Source organism: Mustela nivalis, assembly GCF_964662115.1.
Source record: "Mustela nivalis genome assembly, chromosome: 14".
NCBI lineage: Eukaryota > Metazoa > Chordata > Mammalia > Carnivora > Mustelidae > Mustela > Mustela nivalis.
In genome coordinates, this window is record NC_139033.1 from 29,584,989 (window position 1) to 29,596,371 (window position 11,383).

Genomic DNA, 11,383 nt, shown 5'->3' on the forward strand with positions numbered 1-11,383 from the left:
TAATAATCTTGTAACAATATTATTTCATTAATTGTAACACCTGTAATTCATTAATGAAGATAGACACAGTGGGAGATACTTAGCGTTAGGTATGTGAGAAGTCTCTGTACTAGCTTCACAATTTTTCTGCAAATTTAAAATGGTTCTAAAATAAAAATATGTGAAAAACAAAATACTGTATTATACTCTTAACTTCTCTAACACTGAAAATACTGAAGTAGAGCCTAGATGATTGTGGGTTCGGCAATTTCCTGAAATCAATGCAAACCTGGACTAATTTCCTGACATAAAATGTTGTTTATTATATTATAAAGTAAGATCTGCCCTTCATATACTGAGGCTCAGCATAGTTTATTTGACTCAGTGTATAAAATGCTGACATAATCTCTATCCTTGCTTTCTATGAATTTACAGTATAGAAAAATAAGACATTTAATGAAACTGTGTTCACAGTTTTAGACCCATTATAGGGGCAGGGCATGCCAGGCTGTGGTAGAAACAAAGAACAGAGAAGTGAGCCCAGTACATGGTTCTTGGATGTTTTCTGGAGGAGAGGTTTCCTGATTTGACTCTTGAAGATAAGTTGTAATTATTCAGACTAAGAAGGTAGGGAAGGATGTTCCAGAAAAAAATCTGATGGGCAAAATAGAGAGTAATTTAGGAGCATTCAGGCAGCTAGAAGCCCCAGGGTTAAGTGGATTATTAAAATCAAGTATTATTCTGAAGGGATATGTTGGGGTCAGTTCTGCAACTGAGTTCTGAAGGGATATGTTGGGCTCTATCTGTCTTGTTAAATATCTTGCATTTTAACCCTATATTCAAATTGATCTACTCTTTAATTGTGTGAGTTAACTCTTCCTGTTTGCTAATATAAATTACTTGTATTCTAAAAGTTGGCATAAAAACCAAAATTAGTATTTTTCCCTGTTCTGCTTTGATCCAATTGTTTAGCACGAACATGTTAGGGTAGAGTTTGACTAACATCGGGATGTTATTGCAAATTTGCCTTCGGGGATGTATTTCAGAATGGCTGCTACAAAGAATAAACATCTAACTTTTCTCATTTGAAAGAACACACTAGATGTGGGGTTTTTTTCCCCAAAGAGAAAAAAAAAAATCAAAGCACAATGGAATTAGGCAGATGTCACTCATTCATTAAACATAGTCTCAACCACTTTTTGTAAAAACAAAGGAATGTGGAAAGTTCTTTTTCATATGTACATTCCATATCCATTTAAAACTCTTAAAGTAACAGTGCATTTGTGCCCAGATATTTTAAAAATCTTTCAGGCATTGATTTCTGCTTATGTGCACTGAGTGCTAAAGACTAAGAAAGTCCTTGAACGATAACTGGAAGACCAGCTGTTGATTTTGTAATCCAGAAACGGTTACATAGACAATAGGTTCTCATCACACATGCCTGCTTCCCATTACTTTTCTCCCTGTGTTCAAATAAATGTTCGATGCATCGCTCTTTTTCTAATTGCAATTTCTTCATTAAGTTAATAGAGACAAGCAGGGTGGATGTGCATCTCATGGTGTGAAAAAAATATCACCCACCAAGTAACACGTCCCCTACTGAGGTGATTAAATTAACAGAACTGTAATTAAATGAACAAGAACTGTCGGTTTCAGAAGCTTTCTCTTGCACAGTATTTCATAAAGTGATTATAGGCTCTTTTAAGCAGAGACTTCATCTGCCTTTGTATTGAATAAACTTTACAAACAAAAGTTACTTTGTTAAAGTTTATTTACATAATGGTAACTGCTACTGAAAGCTTTTTAGAAGAAATCTAAAATTTTACTAAAAATAAGCCATGTTTAGTGGTGTCAAAACCAAGCACTTTTACATCACTTGACAGGAACAGTTGTACTATGAACTGTGTAAAATATTTTGGAGTTCTTGAATATTTGACAATAAATGCACCAAAACACCTGTCTTTCATAGTTTGGCAAAATGCTGTGTTTTACTACATAACTTTTTGGTAACAACTTGTTGAGGGGAGTTTATAGAGTTGTCTATGTGGGAGTTTATAGAATTTATAGAACTGAGTAAGTCATAGTCTTTCCAGTAAATAGAGTAAGTGTGCTCATTGATTGAGAGCATAGATTATTGCAAAAAAAAAAAAAAATCTCTGGGTTCAAATATCAGCACTCATAATGTTTTTACCATGTGTACACTCACAGAGAATCTTTTCTACTAAAACCTCACTTGAGATGAACATTGATAAACAACCCCCCCAATGAGTTTTCTAAGAGCACGCTGCTGTCTGTGGTGGTCTCGACCTTCTTAGATTCAAGAGTGTCCCCAAGTCTTTTCTCACCGTGAGAAGCCAATGGGAATAGAGGTTTCTACTTCTGCCTCTACTTCTGCATCCACTGCCTCTCCCCAGCCTTCCTGAGTTCCAGAATGCTATTAAAGAGTGTATTTCATATGTGGAAGATAAGGAAAAGGTGGAGGACCACAGGGAAAGGGAGGGAAAACCGAATGGGAAGAAATCAGAGCCATAGACAAACCATGAGAAACTCTGGACTCTGGGAACCCAACTGAGGGTTACAGAAAGGCAGGGGGTGGGGGATGGGGGATGGGGTAAGCCAGTGATGGGCATTAAGGAGGGCACTTACGGTTATGAGCACTGGGTGTTGTATGAAACTAATGAATCATTGAACACTACATCAAAAACTAACGATGTACTATATGCTGGCTAATTGAACAGAATAATAAAATAACAATAAAATTAAAATAAAATCTCCTTTTGATAAAAAAAAAAAGGGTGTATTCCCTTTGCCACTCTTCAATGGGGCAAATTGTGGTAAATCACTTTATCTGTCTGAACCTTGTTTTCTTTGCACGTAAAATCAGTTTACAGTTATGTCCTCATTTCAGTGTCCTCCCAAAAAAACCTTAGAGGATTTTGCTCAGAAGTTTAATTTAGGGGATCATAGGAAGCGAGTGAAGGAGTAAGGGGAGTGAAGTAAGGAATGGAAAACAACCAGTAGAAATGTTATAAGCAGAGGGTGTTGGACTTCATAAGACTTCTTCATAAGCAACTTGCATTGAAAGACAGAAAGGGAGGGAGGGAAAGAGAGAGAGGAGGAGGGAACGAACGAGCGAAGTAACGAATGAACAAACTTGTAAGTGCCTCTTAGAATCATCTGTTTGTGGAATGGGAAGCTGGACCTTTACCTGCTAGATTTGCCATTCTGTTATTTAAATCCCACTAAGCTGAACGACATTCCCTATGTGTTGAAGGCAGGAACTATCCGTGTGACTCTGAGCTCCCATGGAACTGCCCAGTGTGGCTTCGGAGGGAGGTAATGCAGGCACTAGAAATAACTGCTCTGTGCTTCCAACTAAAAGAATTATTTTGAAGATTGAATTTAAAAATACATTACGGTATTTAGAAGAGTCCTGGGGACATGTAGCTATCATGTAGTAAGTGGTCTTAGCGTCGTTTTTATTGTCATTCTAATGATGCTCATTTTTATTATTCTGTGATGAATTACATGCTTTGAGACAGCTCATCTCCTACTTATTGTCTCACATAAATTAAACATAAAAGACCTTTAATATGCTAGTTTATAACCTAGCTCACATATAGACTGCACAGGATGTAAAGGAATGGATAGAATTTGTGTTACTTTCTTATCTCCTTGCTATGGTCATTAAAAAAAAAAATCCCAATTTAATTCCCACTTCTAATTGGCCTTAGTACTCACTTGCATTAAATTAGTCTCACTAAATTGGAACAGCATCACTTACTCCGTTTGTCAAAATACTTACACGAAGCCCTTTTTTCACTAAATAAAGGGCTCCCTCCCTCTCTCTCTCTCTCTCTCTCTCTTCCTTCCTCCTCCCTTTTTCCACCCCATGTCCTGCGCTCGGCAAATCTCGGTAAATGCCATCTTGTGTAATTCCTAACCACACTATCATCACATCAGTGATATTCTCTATATTCTTACCTTCTCTACTTTCAGTCTTGTGTTGTACCATTTTTCCCATTTCTCTCTCGTATTGTATATAACTCAGCCACACATTTCTTTAATAATGTTATTCTTCCTCTACCTTCTTTCTTCTTTTAATTTCTTTCATTCAAGTGTATGCCACATATGCAAAGTAGAGTTTTATCCACCAAATATGGAAGACAATCTCTCCTTTCCTATGTTTTTTCCTGTATTTATTTATTTATTTATTTTGAACAGGGATCAGATTACTACTAATCTATTTTTCTTGGAAATATATGTGTGTAAAATATAGGAAAGAAAGATTTAAAAAGACAATTATTATAAAGTTTATGTGTTATTGGATTAATAGGTGAGAGTTCTTTACTAACACATGTTAATTCCACTGATCTTGGGTTTTTTTAATGCTTATATTGCATTTAATTTTTTCTTCATGGATTTTTTATATGTTTGTTGACATGTGACTTATACAAAACAAAATATTCAGATCTGAAGTATACAGCCTGAGCGATTTGTATTTTATATTCATGTTAACACAATTCTGAGTAAGATACAAAACATTTCTCTTCTAATTTGATAATTTTTAAAAATAAATTAGTGTAGTATATAAATATTATGTTTCAACTCAATAATTCTAATGAAATCTTAACTATTTAAATAAATTTGCCCAGAATTTATGCTCTAGATTAACAGTTTTTTGTATTATATAACCATTTGATTCTAGCCTGACTTCCAACGTTAGCATTTATTCATTTTGCATCATGTTTCCTTTCAGATTCCAGGAATGGGAAAGCCCTTTTACAAGTTATTTTCACTGAAAATACTCAATATTAGGTTTTAAATATACCAATTCCAATCTCTTCGCAATAAACATTATTCATAGATAAATTATAAAATTTAATTAAAATAGAAATGGTTGTATTTATTGATCAGAAAATTTTATATATTAGTGTCTTCTCCTGGAGACTACAGTAGGAATGATTTCAGTTATTACATAATGCCACATATAATCTTGCTAGCTTTCATACATGATCTTTCTAAAATTCCTATCTAACCTCATTTTTAACACTTGTAAAATTTTACTGGTATCTCATTACCCACACAATTTAAAAGTCCATTTTTGGTCCAGCACCCAAGATAAATCTTGGTAAGGCCCTCCCTCCAATGACGCTTTTTGTCTTCTCATATCTGATTCAGACAAATGCACCTAACTTTCCAACTAAAATAAATATTTTGCAATTTTCAGCATATTCTGTTTTCTTCTTTATGTAAGTATACATTTCATATGCTGCTTCTTTGCCCCAAAATGCACCCCTCTCTCTCCCCTTTTTCTCTCTCACACCACTTTTTTCATCATTTTTTTTTTTCTGTCTGAATGTAAGATCCCGCCTAAACGTTAAATTATCTGTGAAGCCACCTTTAGACAACTCAATCTGCCCTTTTGTCTGAGTACCATGTCCTACCCCACCTGCCTCAGCCAAAATGTCCAGTAGTGTTTTAGGATATTATTTACCTGTCATTCTAAAGATAATACAAGACAACAATGAGGAAGTAGAGAATCCTGCACATCTGCATATCCCCAGATGTTGGAATGCAGTCTTTTGTCTGAACAAAAGAACAAATGAATACTTCTTTGGACATTAGTGACTTAGGCCCATGTTTCCCAGTGTTATTTTTTGGGCAGAATTTCCAACATGGAATGTGTCTCTCCTTCTTGATTTTTCACGTAATTTGGAACAAAATGTGTATCTAACCATGAAATTGTTTGTGACTAAAAAAAAAAAAAAATCCCTCATCTAAATGGATCATAATAAAAGTCCTTATTTTAAGGATGAAAGAAGCAGATTGGAGCTGCAGCATTTCTTGCAAAGTATTCACTTATGCACTTGTTTTCTAAGTATTTGAATTAATACAAAATGTCCCAAATGATAGGAGATTAGGTTCTGTGCGTTAGCTAATCCTTTGTGAAGTCACAGCATGCCCAAATGTCATTTAGTTCAAATCAAAGACCTCAGACAGTTGGTGAAATACAGCAGAAGGAAATCTTCTTTGATATGCTAATGATTCAATGTGTTATTCATGAAGTGTTGCTCACCCTGGACAGTGATATCAACTTTAGTAGAGAAAACAGTTATTACACTTTGTTTTATTTAATTTCCATGCTTTACTTGAAAAGTGAATATGAATGAAGAGAATACTAACCTTTGTTTTTGGAAAACAAAATCTCCAGGGAAACAATAGATTTTTTTTTTTCCTTAGATCCGTTGCAGATTTCTAAAGAATGTATCATTATTCATAGACGTATTCCTAGCATGATCTTTTTCTCCTACATACTAGCCAATTTTGTTGGATGAATGAGTTCAGGGCTATACTGTAGACCAAATTCTAATAACAACAGATACAATTTATTGAATGTCTTCTACATTTGGTATTTTGTGTACATTATCTCCAAAAATTAAGAACACTTCTTAGAAAACAGACTCAGAGAGTATACACGATTTCCTATAGTCACACACATGAAAATGTGTGGAGGAAGGTGTAAATTCATGTTTGTCTTTTTTAATGGCCATGTGCTTTCAACATCATTGGGTTAGTTGGGATAAGCCCACTTTCACTGCAGATTCAAAAACTGCCTAATCTTAGTAACATAGCAAAAAATAAGTTTTCCTCTTGCTCATGTTACATTGTCCTTTGTGGGTGAACAGAGGGACTCTGGTAAGTAGTATGACAGATCTCCTGCATCACCATAGCAGTGGGCAGAGAATATGGCATCGGGTTCTTCAAGTTCTGGCATGTAAGGAGGCCATTTTTCTTTACATGGCATAGACCAAAGCAATTCCCATGACTACCACAAACTCTGAAGAGTGCTGGAGAATTCAATTTTTCCATCAGGCTGGAAAAACAGAGCTGTAAATATTTGTTAAACAGTACTGATGACTGCTACAAGTTATCTCCTAAAGGCATTCAGAAACTTGTTGTACTGATAACATAAATAGTTCAATAGCCAAGAGTTCTTATAAACTTTATAGAAATGAAACATCTGATAAGAAATAGGATATGAAAGAAAAAGTATAGGTGATATATATTTCCGACACTTCCTAGTAGAGGTCTTTGACTACTCTATACAAATTTTCCTATTTTATCCCCTTCTTCCTTTCCACCTTCTTTAAAAGTGAAATTTATTTCCTACTAGATGTTCTCCACATTCCAAATAATATTGAAATGTGCCACCACATTAACTACTCTAAAGCTTTGCTTATTCATTTCTGCTCTGATGCATGTGTCTCCTTCATAGTATGACTGGTTTGAGGGAGAACTACTAACCAGCCACATAATTGATACTGCCTGATTTTTGCCAAGGTGACACTAGCACCCTGTATATGACTGGTAAATATGTTTTTCAAAATCCTGTTTCCCTGTCCTTTGGCAAGGAGAGGTCACATGCAATGTGTAAGGTAGAAATGAAGAAAAGGAAATATTCTTAAATGGCCTTAGAAGTTACACACAGCTCTCTATTCAATGGTCTGTGAGCTCCTGTCACACTCAAGGCTGATTTCACAAAATTCCACTTTTGTGGATTTTTCAAATATTTCACATATGTGGAATATGCACATATTTCACTTTGCTGTCCCAAGTGGTTCCCAAATGGACCCACTCTCCTGTACTCTGCAGCTTTTCCACCTGAACTGATGTTTGGGGTTGGAATGTTAGTGATAGTTCTCTGAAAACTCTGCCTACACTTTGCAAATTACTGTCCCGTTCCTCCCACATTCCTGTGGAACTCCCTCATCAGACACCAGTAATAAGTGCTTTCCAAACCAAACACAACTTGGTGCAATGGCCACAACTCTTCAACCTAGCTTGCATGGTCTTCCATACTCAGGAGTAACTATATTATGTACGTTTATTTTTTTATTTTTTAATTTTTTCATGCCTCTCCCTACACAGTTACACTCAGAATAGAATATGTACTGTCCAAAAATTATCTTCCTTTACTTTGCATCACAGTTCTGGTTATTGAATCCCTGCCTTGTGTTTTTCTTCATCTCTATTTCTATTTATAGGAGTCTTACTAATTTTTCGTGAGCTATTTTAAATGCTACCTCATTCTTGATATTTCCATAATCACTTCAGATAGAGGTAATGTCTCTCTTTAGATATTCATAAGGCATTCCAGATACTTTCTTCATCTTTGCATCATCACATTAACCTTGTCCTTAAAGTAATCATATGTATATTTGGTAAGGATAAAAGAAGGCACTGGGATTCAGTATTTCCTATTTTAATTCTTTTGCTTTTCAAGTTTTATTGTTGTTGGGTTTTGATTTTGGTAGTTCTGTTACAGTGATTTAAAATTCTGATAAATGAGAAAAAACTTGGAGGTAAAAGAATAATTTTTACACTATTTGACACTTACAGGATTTATCCCTAACCAAGGAATATATTGTGGTCTCAATAATAGCAATTAGTTGTAAAAGAATAGTACACAAACTAAACACATTCAGACTTTCCGCAAGATCTGGAACAAATTCTGAACTTAATGTTATGTCTCAGAATACACTGAGTCCTCCCTATTTTGTAATGGAAGTGGCACATTACAGATACTAGTTTAGCAATCTTTCAGTAGTAATCATTATTCAATATCCCAGTGGTATCAGATTCATGCTTTGTGTCTGTTCTCCCAACATACAGAACGTGATGACTCAAGTCTCTCTCTCTGTTTTTTTTTTAAGACTTTATTTATTTATTTGACAGAGAGATCACACGTGGGCAGAGAGGCAGGCAGACAGAGAGAGAGGAGGAAGCAGGCTCCCTGCTGAGCAGAGAGCATGATGCGGGACTCGATTCCAGGACCCTGAGATCACAACCCGAGCTGAAGGTAGAGGCTTAACTCACTGAGCCACCCAGGCGCCCCTGACTCCAGTCTCTTAAATGTTATGCAGACACCTTAAATTCAAAAGGTCCATAATGAACCCCAGATGTGGTCCTACTCAGCATTACTTATTATACTAATTAGTGTCAACATACATGGTTGTAAAATCCAGTCACACAAAAGAATATGCTTTCTTATCTTTTTTCCTCTTACTGCTCACTCCCCTCAAAGAGCTAATGACTTCCAAAATCTTAATTTTACTTTATGTATTTTCCTTGAAACTGTACATTCTCCTCCTCCCCTAGTAGAAACACCCTAGTTTCTCCTGGAATACCACAATAGTTTCATCCCCCCCCTCCCGTATCTACCCTTACCTCCTTCCAATACATTCTTCAACAAACGAGATCTTGTGAAAATGCAAATTTAAACAGGCCTAAAATCTATAGATGACTTCTCAATTTTTTTGAGGGGGAAATCTAAATTGGTAGCATGAGTTTCCAGTTTATGATCTTTGCTTTCCATAATTTACCTCATCTCTTATCAGCTTTGTATGTCTTCCATTCTCTCACTGCAAATCAATATTATTGTATTAAAGAAAAACCTTACATATTTCAGCATCTAATCATTGTTTTCACTATGTTATGAAAACCAACAGATCTTCAACAATGATTTTATGTGTTCACCGAGTAACACCCAAATTAGTAAAAATGTTGTCTTCACTGCAATTTATGTCAAGGCATCTCTCCTTGACTATCTACCTCCTACTGAGTCAGCACTCTACTTTTCACACTTGTACTTATGAAGCATTTTGTATTTTTCTAGTTACAGCAATATGATGATTAAAATACTGTGTATTTTATAATAATATGCATTCCAAACTACACTACATACACTCTGAGGAGAAATCTTTGCAGTCTCATTCATCACTCAGCTCTCGTGATGAACATACTGTCTTCACCTAGTGAGCAGTCACCATATGTGTGCGGAGCACATGTTAAAAGGCAGTGTGATGGTTGTATGTGAATGTCTGCATTTTTTCCCCTCATTTCCAGATAATTCTAAAGTAGATTGAAAGTTGAAGCTAAGTAGTTTGTAGGGAGTAATCTTAATATATCATTCAAAATTAATTAAAATTAAGTTAGTCAACTATCTTAACCAACTTTAGTTGCTAGTAATGGAAGACTTTTATTTTTTAACTGATGGCAAACTTCAGGAAAAAGTTCTGAGTGTCTAAGTATAGAATGGACACATTGGTTTTTAAATCACAATACATAGGAGATATCATCTTGTCCAATGTTCTTTCCTGAGTGTTTTTCCCAAAACTGAGTCTTTAAATATATATATGTACATGTATATATTTACATATATATGTATTTTTTTTCTCGGCAATGATCACATTGTTCATTTTGAAAAATCACTGGAGTTTTAAAACTTTTATTACCAAGTGATGATAAAGAATCCTTTTTGTTTGTTTGTATACCATTAGTTCATTATCAAAGAGAGACAGGAAAATTATTTATATGATGAAAAGATTTCACAACATCACTGGAATGGGCATCTTCATGCCACTTTAATAATGATGTCAGTCTACATATTTTCTTTTTTTTTTCAGTCTACATATTTTCTAAATATGTATATATCTCTAAATAAGAAATAATCCTTGTATCTAGAACTACTTTGGTGCCTCCATATTTTAGGAAAAGAACTTTATCTTCAACTTTCACACAAACTGGATGAATCTCCCCACCCTTTCCCTTAGAACCCAATTCAAGAGCTACTATTGTTGCTTGTAACACTTTTCCTTGAGATATTTTCTGGAAGCAAAATACTTCCTTTGGTTACAGTTTCAGCTGCACTCCTTTCAATTAAAATAGTCAAAGAAGAGAATAAAGTTTCTAAATGCCTGCCCTGTCATGACTCAGGCTACTACAGTTTGTACTATCAATAAAGAGTCCTTTGATGGTTACCCAATTTAAGACATTATTGTTTGAATTGCAATTTGGGTATAAAGAAATAAGCTTCTACAACCTGACCTACAAACATGAAAAATAACTATGAAGTATAAGGGATACTTTTTAAAATGTCTGAAATTCCTAAAGGATAAATAAAAATAAGGAGATTTGAAAAGGACTTAAGACTAAAACAAAATAAAACTGCTAAAGGAGGAAAGTTTAGTTTGGTGTGTGTGTATGTGTGCGTGTGCGTGTGGCTTTATCTATAGATCACCTGTGTTCATGATGCAAGAAAGTAAACCGCTAGGAAGACTCTGTTTCTCATTGAAAAGTCTAATAAAAGAAATCCAAGGCACAAGTGTTACAGAAAAGTGACAGCCAAATCCATAAAGGAGAAATCCAGAGGAAAGGCTGGATGTATAAATTTTTACCAAGTCTTGGTATTGTCCTTGAACTACATATTCCTGGGACAATAGGAGGCTGATTAAATAAAGTATTGTGCTGCAATGCACTGCAGGTGTGACAGTTTCCAGTTAGAATCACATCAAACTAACTACCTGCTAAGACAAAGCATAAACATTCTTTAGAATAGTAT

The 11,383-nt window shown here is 35.0% G+C and overlaps 1 pseudogene across 1 annotated transcript; it reads right to left on the reverse strand.

The window, feature by feature from the left end:
• Positions 1-10,444: 10,444 nt before the first annotated feature.
• Positions 10,445-10,848, reverse strand: LOC309847635 (10 kDa heat shock protein, mitochondrial pseudogene; annotated as a pseudogene). The gene has a single exon. The product of its transcript is annotated as a 10 kDa heat shock protein, mitochondrial pseudogene (transcript).
• Between the last annotated feature and the right edge of the window lie 535 nt (positions 10,849-11,383).